This window comes from Zalophus californianus, chromosome 5 (assembly GCF_009762305.2).
Source record: "Zalophus californianus isolate mZalCal1 chromosome 5, mZalCal1.pri.v2, whole genome shotgun sequence".
NCBI lineage: Eukaryota > Metazoa > Chordata > Mammalia > Carnivora > Otariidae > Zalophus > Zalophus californianus.
In genome coordinates, this window is record NC_045599.1 from 96,201,932 (window position 1) to 96,216,441 (window position 14,510).

The 14,510-nt window shown below is 44.4% G+C and overlaps 1 pseudogene; it reads right to left on the minus strand.

The window, feature by feature from the left end:
• Positions 1–4,228: 4,228 nt before the first annotated feature.
• Positions 4,229–12,777, minus strand: LOC113928508 (annotated as a pseudogene).
• Positions 12,778–14,510: the final 1,733 nt, after the last annotated feature.

Genomic DNA, 14,510 nt, shown 5'->3' on the forward strand with positions numbered 1-14,510 from the left:
AGAGCCACGCCAGTCTTACCCCATAGGCTCTAACAGAACCGTGCCAAAAGAAAACCCCACCCCAAACAAAACTGTTATCATAGCACTATAATATTTAAAATGAACTGACTTCTTCCCCAAACTTATGTAGAGTGTAAATAAAGGCCTTTTAGAAAACTAAGATACTTGTATAGTTCTTTTAAACAGAATCTATGGATAATTCATATTCTTGCCATGCAAATTTAGTTTCTATACAAATCAGACTGCTAGGCTCATGCCCCCCCTACTGTGAAATTCTGTGCTTACCACTCAAAACAGAACCCTTTTCCTCTCCCTCAGGTAATGACAAGTGTGTTCCAGCTATAAGCCACCAAAGCTATGACCCTCAACCCCAGATGAGGCCTGTGTAAACAGTGCTAGGGAAAGGCTCCAATTTCTCTGCACTATCAGATCTGGCCAACTCTGTCATTTCTCATGCCAGGGTGGATCAACAGACCTGGTTAATGTTGAAATCACTGGAGGTAATTAAACAGGCAAAACTGGGCTTGGCCTCAAAAAAGGAAGGAGGGAGGGGGCTATGTAGATTTTCCTTTCTTCAGTGTTAGTACTACAAAATTGGCATTAGTATCTACTTTCCTCCTGATGCCATTTAGTTTTGGAAGCAAAAACAAAGAAACAAAAAAACAAGACAAAACCGTGAAGAGGAGTTGGGCAGATTGGGAAGTCAAACTCAGAGGTGGATGTTAGAGTCTGTAGCTTTAGGCATAAATGTCTGCCTTTTATCTGATGTAATGGTTTGCAACAGGCAGCCATTTTGCCCACCCAATCTCTACCCCTTGGCCCATCTGGCAATATGTGGAAACATTTTTGGTTATCACAACTTGGGGTCAGAAGGAGTGCTATCACCATCTTGTGGGTAGAGGCCAGGGATGCTGCTCAACATCTTGCAGATCAGAGGGCAGCCTTCTACAACAAAGTATTATCCAGCCCCCAGTTTAAGAAAACAACACAAGGAAAAATAAACCCAAATATTTAAGGGCCTTTCATGTGCCATATGGTCTCCACATCTCCATGCAAATATACAGATGTCATTTAATCCTCACACCAGGTCCACAAAGTGCTGCCCATTTCCCAAGTGAAAAGCGGGGACTTCATCCAGCTAGTACCTGACACAGGAGGAATTTGAACTTGGCTCTGGGTGATTCTCACTAGACTGTGAGCTCCATGAGGACAGGGACCTTGCCAACCTTGTTTACCTCCACATATCCAGTTCCTAGCAGAATTTGGTACTTAAAGAAAGTACAATTGGAGACTTCCTTGCATTAATAATGGGTAATAACATGAATATCTCAATCAATGGCCCTGAAGTACATACTCATTTCTTCCCACCACTCCTTGAAGTACATACTCATTTCTTCCCACCTCTCCTTGAGATCCTCACAACAACCCTCCAGGGGTCTGGTCAGGTCAATACGTTGCATGTCAGAAACAGAAATCTCCCTAGGCCAACACAGCAAAAATGGAAGTTTATGTTAAGAATGCAGAGGTATAATGGAAACAAAGCACAGCCAGGACTTATGGGCTTGGAAAGCCACCAGGAATCAGAGTGCCCAGGGCTCTTTGTCATCTTTACATCTTGGTTTTCTTTTCCAACAGATGACTTGCTTTGTTTAACCATCTTACATATGACCCAATATACCAGCCTCAGCAACATTTTGACTCTGAAAGTCCCCATGGCCTCTCAGCTTGGCTCTCCTTAGTTAACTAGCTTAGTCTATCCATATCCCAGTTATTATACATTCTCCGAGGAGGGTTGAGATCGGTATAGCCTGGGCTAACCTTCAAGATGACTCTGGCCCCAGCCAGACAATTGCAACTTCATGAGACACCCTGCGTGAGAACTGGCTAAATGAGCCCCATCAAGCCTGAGGACCATGAGCCATAGAAATGATTGTTGTTTTTAGCAATTATGTTTTGGTTGATTTATTACACAGCAGGAACCAGAAACAGATTTTGGTATGGAAAGTGGGTTGCTGCTGTAACAAAAATTTACACGTGTGTCAAATTATAATTCTGCTCCCAATTCCAAAGTCCCAAGACCAAATATATATTTCTTACTATAAATCACAATATTATAATTATCCTTGTGTTTGACCAGCAGGCAAAAGCTAGAAGGGCCTCGAAGAGCATGATAGTGAAAGTCTAAAGGGTCTTGATGATGACTTAAAGGAGAGGAAAATGCCACTGGAAGCTGGAGGAAAGGGGACCTCTGTGGGTGGTGGAAGGTTCGGTGACACTGTTGTCTGCTGTAATGTGGAAAAGGAAATGTTCCATAATATGATGACCTGGCCAACCTGCCTAAAATAAAACGCAAAGGAGAGAGAACAGCTAAAAAAAGAAATTTTTTGGTTTTAGAGCAAAATTTAGAGGGTACGTAAAAGTGTCAGGGTTGGGCGCCTGGGTGGCTCAGTCTTTAAGCGTCTGCCTTCGGCTCAGGTCGTGATCCTAGGGTCCTGGGATCGAGCCCCATGTCGGGCTCCTTGCTCCACGGGAAGCCTGCTTCTCCCTTTCCTGCTCCCCCTGCTTGTGTTCCCTCTCTCGCTGTGTCTCTCTCTGTCAAATAAATAAATAAAATCTTAAAAAAAAAAAAAGTGTCAGGGTTTTCTGGGTTTGAAAATAAAATGACTTCTCATGCCCAGCCTCTCCAGAGGGCAAACTATTCTCAAATTGAAATGACCTTCAGCAAAGGGGTCCTGCTCACTACTTCATTAACCCTTTCAAACAGACAATCCTCCTAACAAACTTCAGACTGGGCTTGTCTGTCTTAAACAGGATGTCCCTGAAGAAGTACCCAAAGTAGAAAGTACTTACGTGAGCCAAAGAGATTTGTGGTCATGGCTTTTTCCCCAACAGAAGGAACTCCAGGAAGAATCATTTAAAAACTCAACATTTTTTAGAATCAGCTTGAACTAAAAGAGAAGGAAATAGTGCAAGGTGAAAGAAAGGGCTTTGGATTCCAGAACTTCTATGAGCAGGAAGCAGGCTCAGAAACCTCAGAAACCATTCAGGGCAAACACAGTTTACATTTCATGGAAAAGGAAGACTAAATCCAGAAGGTAGAACCAAGAGCTCAGGAGGCAGAGCTGTAGAGAGAATCAATGAATAGAATTGGGTCCTAAGCAAGGAAACTATATTGCAGTTTTCCGATGCCTATCCCACCATTGTATGTTGGGTGTAGAAGACAGCCTGTTTTTTTATTTTGTTTATATTATATATCTATATATCTATATACATAAATATATATTTTTAAGGACCGGGGGGAGGGACTGAGGGAGAGGGAGAGAGAGAATCTTAAGCAGGCTCCACACCCAGGGCGGGGCCAGATGCCAGACTCAATCTCACAACCCTGAGATCATGACCTGAGCTGAAATCAAGAGTCAGATGCTTAACCAACTGAGCCACCTGGGCGTCCCAATAATCTGTCTTTTTGTTCACAGATACTCAGATCAGGAAGTATCATTCTTGAAGAGCTTTAACTAAAGATCCATACTCAAGGCACCTCATCTACACCTAGAAGTAATATAGAAGACAAGGTCCTGGACTTCATGTCTGTCCCTGATGGCACAAGATGTTTGGGAGAGTCTTTGGATAGGACAACTGCATTTTGAGTGAAGGAAGAACATAATTTGTGGTCAGATGCAGACTATGGCAGTTTTAAAATCTGACCTCCCAATTTTTTGACATTCCTACTATGTAAGAGTGGGATCTGTCTCCTTCCCTTCAACCTTGGCTCTGCAACTGCTTGATCAATAGAAAACAGCAGAAGTGGTACTATGTCAGTTTCTGGCCCAGGCCTTAAGAAATGAGCAGCTTCTATTTCCTCTTGGGATTCTTGAGAATCTTGGGATTCTCACTTTTGGATCCCACCCACCATGCTATGAGGAAAGCCTAGGCCACAGGGAGAGGCCAAGGGATTGTGTTCCAGTAGACAGCCCCACTAAGGTCCCAGTCTATAGTCAGCATAGGAATAAGAAAACTTTAAGATTCTAGCCCCAACCAATATCCAACTATAACCACATAGGAGACAATGAGTGAGATAGGACTAGATGAACCCAGGCAGGCCCCAGAACCATGAGAGAGAATTAAATTATTGCTTTCCTTTTCCAAATATTATCTGTTTATTGACAGAAAACAGGCAAGTCTAGAAGGGCCTGGGGCCAAAGCATCTTCTCAAAGGCAAAAGGTAGGGTCAGCTGGGCTCCATCTTGCCAGGATGAGTGGGATCCTAGTCCTCACCCCCTTCTGGAACAGTGGTGGATTTGGGGTTCCCTGCAGCCTCTAAAACCAGCTCTACTGCCCCGTCACCAGCCACTCAGCACAACTTCTCCCCTCTGACCACCAGGATTTCTTTAATATTCCTCTTCCTATCCAGGTCCAAGAACCAGCCCAGGTTGTCTATGACGATGTAGTGCTTCTGGCAGCTGGGGCATGTCACAATGACCACACCCTGGTGATAGGCCAGCTTGGAGATGTGCTTGGAGGACCGTGTCCAACAGATTTTGCAAGCGTAGACAAGCTGGTAGTGCGTGGCCCAAGGCCCCGGCTCCAAGCTCAAGTGCTGCCAGCCCCGGACTCCAGCCCCAGCCTGCCTTCTCCCCATGGCCTCCAGGCCAGCCCCACGTCCCCACAACCACCTCACACCTCGCCCCTGGGGCCATGTGCTACTCAGCAGCCGTGGCCCGCAGCATCCCCTAAATCATTGCCATTTTTTTTAAAGTCACTAAGCATTGGAGTGATTTTTTACACAGCAATAGATAACCAGAACAGTTCCCATAATTACTTTATATAATCTTAAATTGCCTGAGTTATGACAATATGCATATATGACCTTAATAATTATAAAGAGTCACTAACATATAAAATAAATTAGGGGCGCCTGGGTGGCTCAGTCAGTTAAGCAGCTGCCTTCAGCTCAGGTCATGATCCCAGGGTCCTGGGATGGAGCCCCGCATCGGGCTTCCTGCTCAACGGAGAGCCTGCTTCTCCCTTTCCCTCTGCCTGCCGCTCTGCCTACTTGTGCTCTCTATCCTTCTGTCAAATAAATAAATTAAAAAAAAAACTTAATAAATAAATAAATACATAAATAAAAAATAAAATAAATTAAAAATTACTATTAAAATGACACAAGGTTTTGGAATCAAAGAGAACTAGGTATAAATCCTGGTCAGCATCCTATTACTTATATGACATTAGATAAGTTACTCAGTCTCTCTGATTCTCAATCTCTTTCTCTTTAAAATGGTGTTTAAGAGGTGCCTGGCTGGCTCAGTTGGTAGAGCATGTGACTCTTGATCTCAGGGTTGTAAGTTCAAGCCCCATGTTGGGTGTAGAGATTACTTAAAAATAAGATCTTAAAAAAAAAAACCCTCACACATGTAAAATTAAATAAATAAATAAAATGGAGTTAGTTAAGAATGCCTATTGTATAAGATTGTTGTGAGGTTTAAAATGAGAGAAAAAAATGTAAATCCTTAGCCCAGCGCCTGGTACACAGTAGCTGCTCAATAAACATTACTCATCCTTGTTACTTGATATTGATTGAGCCAATGCTGGCTAGCAAAGCCTCTGGTAATGAATAGGTCTTCTCTCATGTAGAAGCATTGACAATTCTATTAAGCAGGCCAAGTGCCAGTTTACCTTGTGCAACAGACTCTGTGGCTGGATGACTCTAGAAGCAGACATTCCAAACAGAGCTTAGGCATTTATTTGGTTCCAGATGTTAATTGCTCCAGTTCACTTGCTGCTGGAAACTGACTCACCTGTGGCCTTGAGCATCATTGGGTGTCAGTGTAAACAGGTAAGAAGTGAACAAGGTAGGGGCGCCTGGGTGGCTCAGTCGTTAAGCGTCTGGCTCAGGTCATGATCCCAGGGTCCTGGGATTGAGCCCCAAATCGGGCTCCCTGTTCCGCGGGAAGCCTGCTTCTCCCTCTCCCTCTCCCCTTGCTTGTGTTCCTGCTCTCGCTGTCTCTCTCTCTGTCAAATAAATAAATAAAATCTTTAAAAAAAAAAAAAAGAAGTGAACAAGGTAAAGGAGACAGACATCTACATCATGGTAAGATCAGTGCTCTGGCGCAATGACTCAGCTTCTGCAGAGGAGATGGAGAAGCTAGGTTGACTTTCTGTTAGCTAGTCAATTCAACTGGCTGGATATGAATTAAACATTGACTTTCACAAAGACCTAATGTTTGTGTTGTAAAACATCCAAAGCAAGAGTTGGTGAGGCTCACAACATAAGGAAGCTTGTGGTCTAGTTAATGATGTTAACTCAATCACTCTTACACTTATTCACTCATTCCACGACAGAATGTCTTTCCCTAGCTGGTCTCTGCCTGAGCCCCATCTAAGCTGTTACCTTTACCACAGCCAAAGTAAACTTTCTAAAACCTGGTACTAATCCTGACATTCCCCTGCCTTGATTGGTCTCTGCTGTTCTCTGGAGTGAATCCAAACTCTTTAGCATGGTTTCCAAGAAATTTTATGACCTGGTTTAAAACCCTCCAAGGGTTTTCCATTGCTTTAAGATTGGAATCCAGGGGCACCTGGGTGGCTCAGTTGTTAAGCGTCTGCCTTCAGCTCAGGTCAGGATCCCAGTGTCCTAGGATCGAGTCCCGCATCGGGCTCCCTGCTCAGTGGGAAGCCTGCTTCTCCCTCTCCCACTCCCCCTGCTTGTGTTCCTGCTCTCGCTGTGTCTCTCTCTGTCAAATAAATAAAATCTTAAAAAAAAAAAAAGATTGGAATCCAAACCCTTTCTCTGTGTTCTACTAGGCCTGCATGAACTGGATCCTCTCTGACCTCATCTCCCCACCCTCTACCTCCCTCCTTCACTCCACTCCAGACACACTGGTCACCTTGTTTCCCCAAAATGCCTCAGAGTCTTGGTACAAGCTCTTCCCTCTGCCTGGAACCTCATCCTCGAGTTTTTTGCCTAACTGGTTGCTTAGTAAACTTCTTAAGTAAACCATTCCCTAATCAGTCAGCTACTTACACATCAAAGTTAGTTGACTTTTTTTTTATTCTTTTTTTTTTAAGATTTTATTTATTTATTTGAGAAAGAGAGAGCAAGAGAGCACAAGCAGGGGCGCCTGGGTGGCTCAGTCATTAAGCGTCTGCCTTCGGCTCAGGTCATGATCCCGGGGTCCTGGGATTGAGCCCCGCATCGGGCTCCCTGCTCAGCAGGAAGCCTGCTTCTCCCCCTCTCACTCCCCCTGCTTGTGTTCCCTCTCTCTCTCTCTGTCAAATAAATAAATAAAATCTTTTAAAAAAAGAGAGAGAGAGAGAGCACAAGCAGGGAGTAGGGGAAGAGGGAGAGGAAGAAGCAGAATCCCCGCTGAGCAGGGAGCCCCACGCGGGGCTCCATCCCAGGACCCTAAGATCATGACCTGAACTGAAGATAGACGCTTAAAGGACTGAGCCACCCAGGTGCCCCATTAGTTGACTTTCTTAACAACATGTATTGTAAACTGTAATTATCTCACTTCTTTGTCAGTAGGCCCCTTGAAAGCAAGAATCCTAACAGCCAAGGTCACTGCAATATCCTCAACTCATAGAACAGTACTTAAAATATAGTATGTGCTCAAAACATTGGTGGGTAAGAATGAATTGCCATTTTCCAGATTTGGAATCCAAAGCTTAAGTAGTACAATCAAGTCTGACTGATTTCAAAGTCCATCCTCTAGACCTATATTGCTAAAGTAGCTGGTCAGTAAACTATTTGTTACTGGTCCAAGCCTAAGGCAGTGACAGATAGGGCCAAAATGTAAAATAAAGAAGGGCTACCTTCATGGAGTATATCTCACTATGGAAAGACTATCAGCTGAACTAAAAACAGTGTGCTCAGTGAAGCAGTTGATACACATTCTGCTGCAAGTTCCATATCCCACTGGGAACTAATGACAGTCTGGGGTCAGCACCCACCTGTGTGCCACACTTTGCCTAGCATTCCTCTAGTCGGGCCACCACACTATACTCTTTACTCTTCCTTAGCCCTCATTTGATGACTTCATGTGAAGCACTTGGTTTATTCCTGGCTCCTTCCTTCCTCTCATCTGTGGGTTTGTGCACAGGAAGTGTCTGATAATTTATATTGTAGATAAAGAGAATATTGAAAAGGTGGGTAGGGTTTTTTTAATCCTGCTTTTCAAAATAAGTAAAAAAAAAATTTTTTTTGGATTATTTCCCAGTTTTGGAATTTTCAAAAGGCTCTAAGCTCCAGAAAACTAGCTATTCTTACTGGGTAATTGGCTAAGCTCTGTCAAAGCCCTGATTTACAAAGTAGAACTGTGCAAACTATTCTTATCCTACACACGGGCCTCACAGCCTAAGGCAGTGATAGTCTCAAAAATCCTATGCTGCAGGGGCCTGTCCTCATGTGCTCTTAGTTTCTTGTCTCATTGGTGCAGAGGTCCCTAACCATTCGCCATTACCATGGACTTTCTACCAGTGCTTTTACTTCTAATCCCACCAAACAGCCCCCCTACACACACACACACACGCACACGCACACACACACACACACACACAAACACCCCATGTCAACATAGCATGCCAGTAGGAAAGGCTTCTTCACTCATTCAATAGTCAGTGAGAGCTTTCTATGGGCCAGGAACTTTGTTAAGAATTGAGGAATAGGGGCACCTGGGTGGTATAGTTGGTTAAGCGTCCGACTCTTGGTTTTGACTCAAGTCATGATTTCAGGGTCCTGGGATCGAGCCCCACATCAGGCTCCACACTCAGCGGGGAGTCTGCTTCTCCCTCTCCCCCTGCTCATTCTCTCTTTCTCTCTCTCAAATAAATAAATTCTTCATAAAGAAAAAAAAGAAGAAGAAGAGTTGAGAGTTAAAGAACAGAGTCTTTGCCCTCTGGGAGCTTTCTGAGCTGAGTGAGGAAGTCAGACTAAATGTGACACCAATAGTCTCATGATGAAAGCTTATGAACAAAGTATTCAAGTTTTACAAGAAAGTCAAACAGACACCCTAATCTAGTCAGCTTGCGTGCACTAGCAAGGGAAAAAGGGACCTTTACACTGAGGCTCAAATATCAGCAAGAATGCTTTGTCTTTCTAATAGTCACCAACAAGGCCACCCTTTTGCTCCCATATGTCAGCTACTTTGTTGAGCACTTTAGATGCAGGCAGTCATTTATTTTTACAAAGGATGAATGGCGTGGGAGCCTTTTTTTTTTTTTTAAAGATTTTATTTATTTATTCATGAGAGACAGAGGGGGGGAAGAGAGAGAGAGAGAGAGAGAGAGAGAGAAGCAGAGGGAGAAGCAGGCTCCCAAGGAGCAGGGAGCCCGATGTGGGACTCGATCCCAGGACCTCGGGATCATGACCCGAGCCGAAGGCAGATGCTCAACCATCTGAGCCACCCAGGCGCCCGCGTGGGAGCCTTTTTTATCCTCCTTCTACAGATGAGGAGGCCAAGACATAGATAAATTACCACTCCAAAGTTGCACAACCAATGAAAGATCAAAACCTAATCCTGCCTAATTTGATGCCTAGCTTTTACCACGGAACTCTACTCCAACCTGTTCAAGGCCTTGATAAACACACTCCTGTAGGAATCTCAGGCCCAGCAAGAGGCCTAGCTGTAATAAGAGGTGCCCCTGATTACACACAATGTTAGGAAGCCTGTGATGGCTCCCAGGCCATACTCTCTTCAATATTAACCCCATAAAGTACAATGATTCACTCCTACTAAGCTGCCTTTGTTGTCAATAATTACTGGTTGTTGGAAGTTTCTAGAAGGCTCAGAGTTTCCAGGTTATATTTGAAGGACTTGGACCCAAACCATCCAATTTATTTATTTGTGAGCCACCGTTCTGTGTCAGACCCCATGCTAAGCTTGGGGATACCAAGCAGAGTATGTCACAATCCTAGCATTCAAAGAATTCATCTGATATTGAAGAAGACAGGCAAGTGAAGGGATCACTATATTACTATGCAAAGAGAGGCAAAGAGAAGCTTGTGCAGAGACCAGAAGTAGCATGGAGGAAAGGAAGTCTTTCCAGAGGAGGGGATTTCTGGGTTGGGCTTTAAAGTATGAACAGGTGTTCAATGGGAAGTCAAGAAGAGAGCGTTACAAATGCAAAAGGGATAAAAGCATCAGGCAATAGCATGTACTCCATTTGCTATAAGCAGTTTTTGTCTTATCACAGCATATAATGAGGGTGCATGGATGCAAGGGATGCAGCTAAAGAAGTTTAGACCACCCAGTCATAATGGGTCTTCAATCCTAGGCTAAGGGGCTGGGATTTTATCCCGAAGATGACATGAGGGGAGAGACATGGTTCTAAACCCTGGAAATGATACTGTCCAGTTTGCTTTTGAAAAAACTCTCTCTGGTATCAGTAAGGAGGGTAGATGGGAAAAAGCCAGTCAAGAGGCAGGAAGGGACTTTAAGAGTATACATGGGAGATGTGGAGGCTGGTGCTTGGATGAAAGCAGTGAGGTTGGACAGGAAGGAAGAGACAGAAGGACAGCAGCAAGAGGACTTAGTGACTGGTCAGATGTGGGCTAGGACAGGGCGAGAGGAGTCCAGGATGACTCCCAGCTTTCTGTGTTGGGCAAGTGTGTGGATGCTGTCTACTTGTTTACTCTCTATGTCCCCCCTTGAAATGTAAACTCCAGGAGAGTGGGACTTTGTCTTCTTCTTCACCACACCCCAAATACCTAGAACAGTGCCTGCCACACTGTAGGAGCTCAGTAAGCCGTTGTTAAATGAAGTTCTCATCCCAGCACTTCTCTCCATCTCTGCTGCCACCACACTGATTCAAGTTCCCACACAGTTCCCAGAGTGCTCCTGGAGCCTCCCCTGCTTGCATGGGGGCCAGGAGGGTGAGGGACAAGCTTGGGGTGACTAGCCTTTCCATTTCCAAGTCATGGCACCTCTCCAGTCCACCCAATCTCCACAGAGCAGCCAGAGTGGCTTTCTAAAATCATAGACCATGTCAATGCCCTGCTTAAAGTTTTCCGGGGGTCCTCAAGGCCCAGCGTGCCCACTTCTCCAACTTCACTTCCTTTACTTTGACACACTTTATTCTCAACTGCCCATGCTTTGCTCTGTTCCTAAAGCCAAATATACCTCCAGTGCCAGTCACACCTCTGTCTTCCCCAGCAATTTGCAAGGATTCTAGCTCCTATACTATCTTCTCAGAGAGGCCTTCTCTGACTATCCAAACTAAAATAGAGCCTTCCTTCTCTGCCCTAGCACATCAACCTGATTACTTCTTTCACATCACTTATCACAGCCTATTCTTGTTTGCTGATATGTTGACTTGATTATTATTTCTCTCTTTTTCACCCCTCTCTCCTCCTAGCATGTATTCCAGTGCCCAGAACATAGTTATAGCTCAATTAACATTTCTGGACACAATTGTGCTTCCACTATTATGATGGTGATGCTGATGATGCTCATACAAATGATGCTCTCCCACAGTGAGACGCTGGTTTGCATTTGTGGATCCAAGGACTGATTGGAACATATTTTCAACCATCTAATTAGAGACAGAATCCATTGTCACAAGCTTGGTTTGCGCTTTGAAGCTAGGGTGTGTGTGTGTGTGTGTGTGTGTGTGTGTGTGTGTGTGTGTGTGTGTGTGTGTGTGTGTCTTTACTTCATGCCAGGAGACCTCATAATCATCATTAGGTACAATATATCACCTGCCTCCATGGATACCCACTTGGTAAAAGCAAAATGAGGATGTGGCAGTTCTCCTCTATTCCTTTGCAAGACAGGATGAATTTATTGTAAACTATAAATATTGAGACAGGAAGACAGTCTCTTGGCCCCTTCAGATATTTTTCCCCAGCTCCCACACTGGTTCTGCTGGGAGGGGTTTTTAGGACATGCTAGAGAGGAGAGAAAAATGCAGTTACCCAGACAGTACTGGAGGGAGGGATTGGGCAGACAGCCAACAGGGGCTGCAGAAGAAACTTTCTGGTCAAAAACTGAAGCAGGATAACCTATCAGTTTCAATAACACTGGGAAAAACCTAAAGGAAAGCACAGTTGAATACATCTCATAATGTTCCTGAAAAAGAGACATTTTAGTGAACCTCAAAAATCAGAAAGGGAAGAAACCTCAATTGTTTCATTTTAAAGATGGGTAATCTGAAACCCAGAGAGAAGAAAGGACTTTCTCAGGATCACGCAGAAATTCTGTGGCTGATCTAAGACTAGAATTCTCATTATTCAAAATTCCAGGGGCGCCTGGGTGGCTCAGTTGGTTAAGTGACTGCCTTCGGCTAGGGTCATGATCCCGGAGTCCCAGGATCAAGTCCCACATCGGGCTCCCTGCTCAGCGCCGAGTCGGCTTCTCCCTCTGACGCTCCCCCCTCTCATGTGCTCTCTCTCTCATTCTGTTTCTCTCAAATAAATAAATAAAATCTTTAAAAAAAATTTAGTGTTTTTCTGGCACATAACCTCACCAGTGTAAGCCTAACTCTTAAGCTAAATTAAGCTAAGTCATTTCTGTGGCCATAGAAACTAGCAAGTGCCTGTGTCCAAAACTCACACAAATTCTTATGACTTCTCATTTCTAGCTCTCCTTCCTCTCAGTCCATGGTCAGCCTATCACAAGACACACATATCACTTCCCCTTTGATTTCCAAGTTGATGCTATCAGAAAGAGGCAGGAAGTAACCAAAAGATATATGCTGGTGGAGAACAGAGTGTGTACACGATACTTACAAAAACAGCAGGTGAATCCATATTAGATGCTGAACACTCTTTGAAGCCATGTCCGATCAGAAATCATGACTCTCATCCAATAAAACTATGGGCAAACAGGACCATTTGAGAACATCTACAGTTCTGTATGGGATAGAATGGCAAGGGGAAAAAAAGAGGAAAAGAAGGTTAAGTCTACCAGTCATGGTTCAGAGTTATCTGGTTACATATCTGAGAACTCAAAAGAATATTTCTATAAAAAATATAAATAAAAACTTATTTCTAAACAACAAATGTGGAACCTGGGGTCAAAGTAACAAAAAATAAGATAACTCAAAGTACCAATTAGACCTGAGGTCCAGTCCTAAATAATTACCTTAGCCAAACAGCATGGATAACCATTCTTCATATTTACAATGAGGGTAACAATAGCAATAACAGACATGGTCATCACTTACTGATCATTACCCATATGACAGGCAATGAGTTAATCACTTTATATCCCTTCTTTCTTGTAATCCCCATCCCAATGCCATGGAATGTAGACATCATCATTTAGATAGAATCAGAGAGACGAAGTAATTTGCGCAAATGTATTGCCAAGTTATAGGACCAAGATGTAAATTCAAATTTGGAGTTCTTAATCATTATATTTCAAAGGGTGGTTGTAAGGATTAAATCTAAATTAACATTTTAAAAGTAAGGAAAGCACCTTGCATAGTGCCAGCTCCCAGGACATGCTCCCTGGTAGTTTGTGTGCCTTCCTGTCTATATTCGCAATCCTTGTCTCATCCTTCACAAGGGAGGGACAGTAAGGCTCAATCGTCCGTGGCCAACTCTCAAACCATCCGAACGGTGGCCAAAGTTACTGAATTCCTGGTCAACTTACTGGGGGACAGATGTGGAGGGGTGGAGGGGAGGCCAGGAGAAGATCCTCAATGCCTTCCTTCCTGTTCCAGCTAGAAAACTCAGAATCTAGGAGGCATAGGGAAAGGGGTCTCTGGCTTTGCTGTGAGAACTGGAGCATCTAATTTTCTTCTCTGGAAATTTTCCCCTTTGTAAGGACGGAGCTGGGCTGCACGGCCCCTGAGGGGACCACGGAACTGTGGCAAAGAGCACGTGTCCCGCAAGTTACTTAACTTCTCAGATTCCACCCCATCTTCAAAATGAGTTACCGATAATGATTGTAAGGCAGTTTACAAGGTTGCTTAACTGAACTAAGTAATTCCACAAAATGTGCTTAGCAGAGTGCCTAGGACATGGTAAGCATTCAATTAAATGTTAGTTATTATTTTTACTGCCATTATTTCTATAATTCCAAACCCAACAACACTCGGGATGTCTCTATTAAGCCAGGGGGTCCCGATGTGAATGGCTTGAATTTACAAATGCACTCAATGGTCTGCCTAAACAACGGGTCTACAGCCCTTCATTTAGCGCTTTCCATGGTACAATGACCAGGTTTTCTCCCTCCGGGGAAAGTCCGCGACTTACAGAACAGCCACAACAGTGCCTGCAGAGAGTACCCTTCCCCTTATCTTTCAGCGGCCGGGTGAGGCCTGAGCCCGACTTCCACAGCCCGCCCACCTCAGCCACCATTGGTCGCCTCGTAGCTGGCGTGATTAAGGCCCTTCCCCCTTCTCTCTGGGACCACGCTGAGGCGATCTCCGGAAGCGGAGGGGCCTCAAAGGAGGGACCGCGACGCATCCTGGGCTTTGTAGTCCGGCCCTACAGCTGAAGCCAAAGATCGGGGCGTCAGGACCCGGAGAACTACAATCCCCAGCAGCCGGCGGCGAGCGGAGAG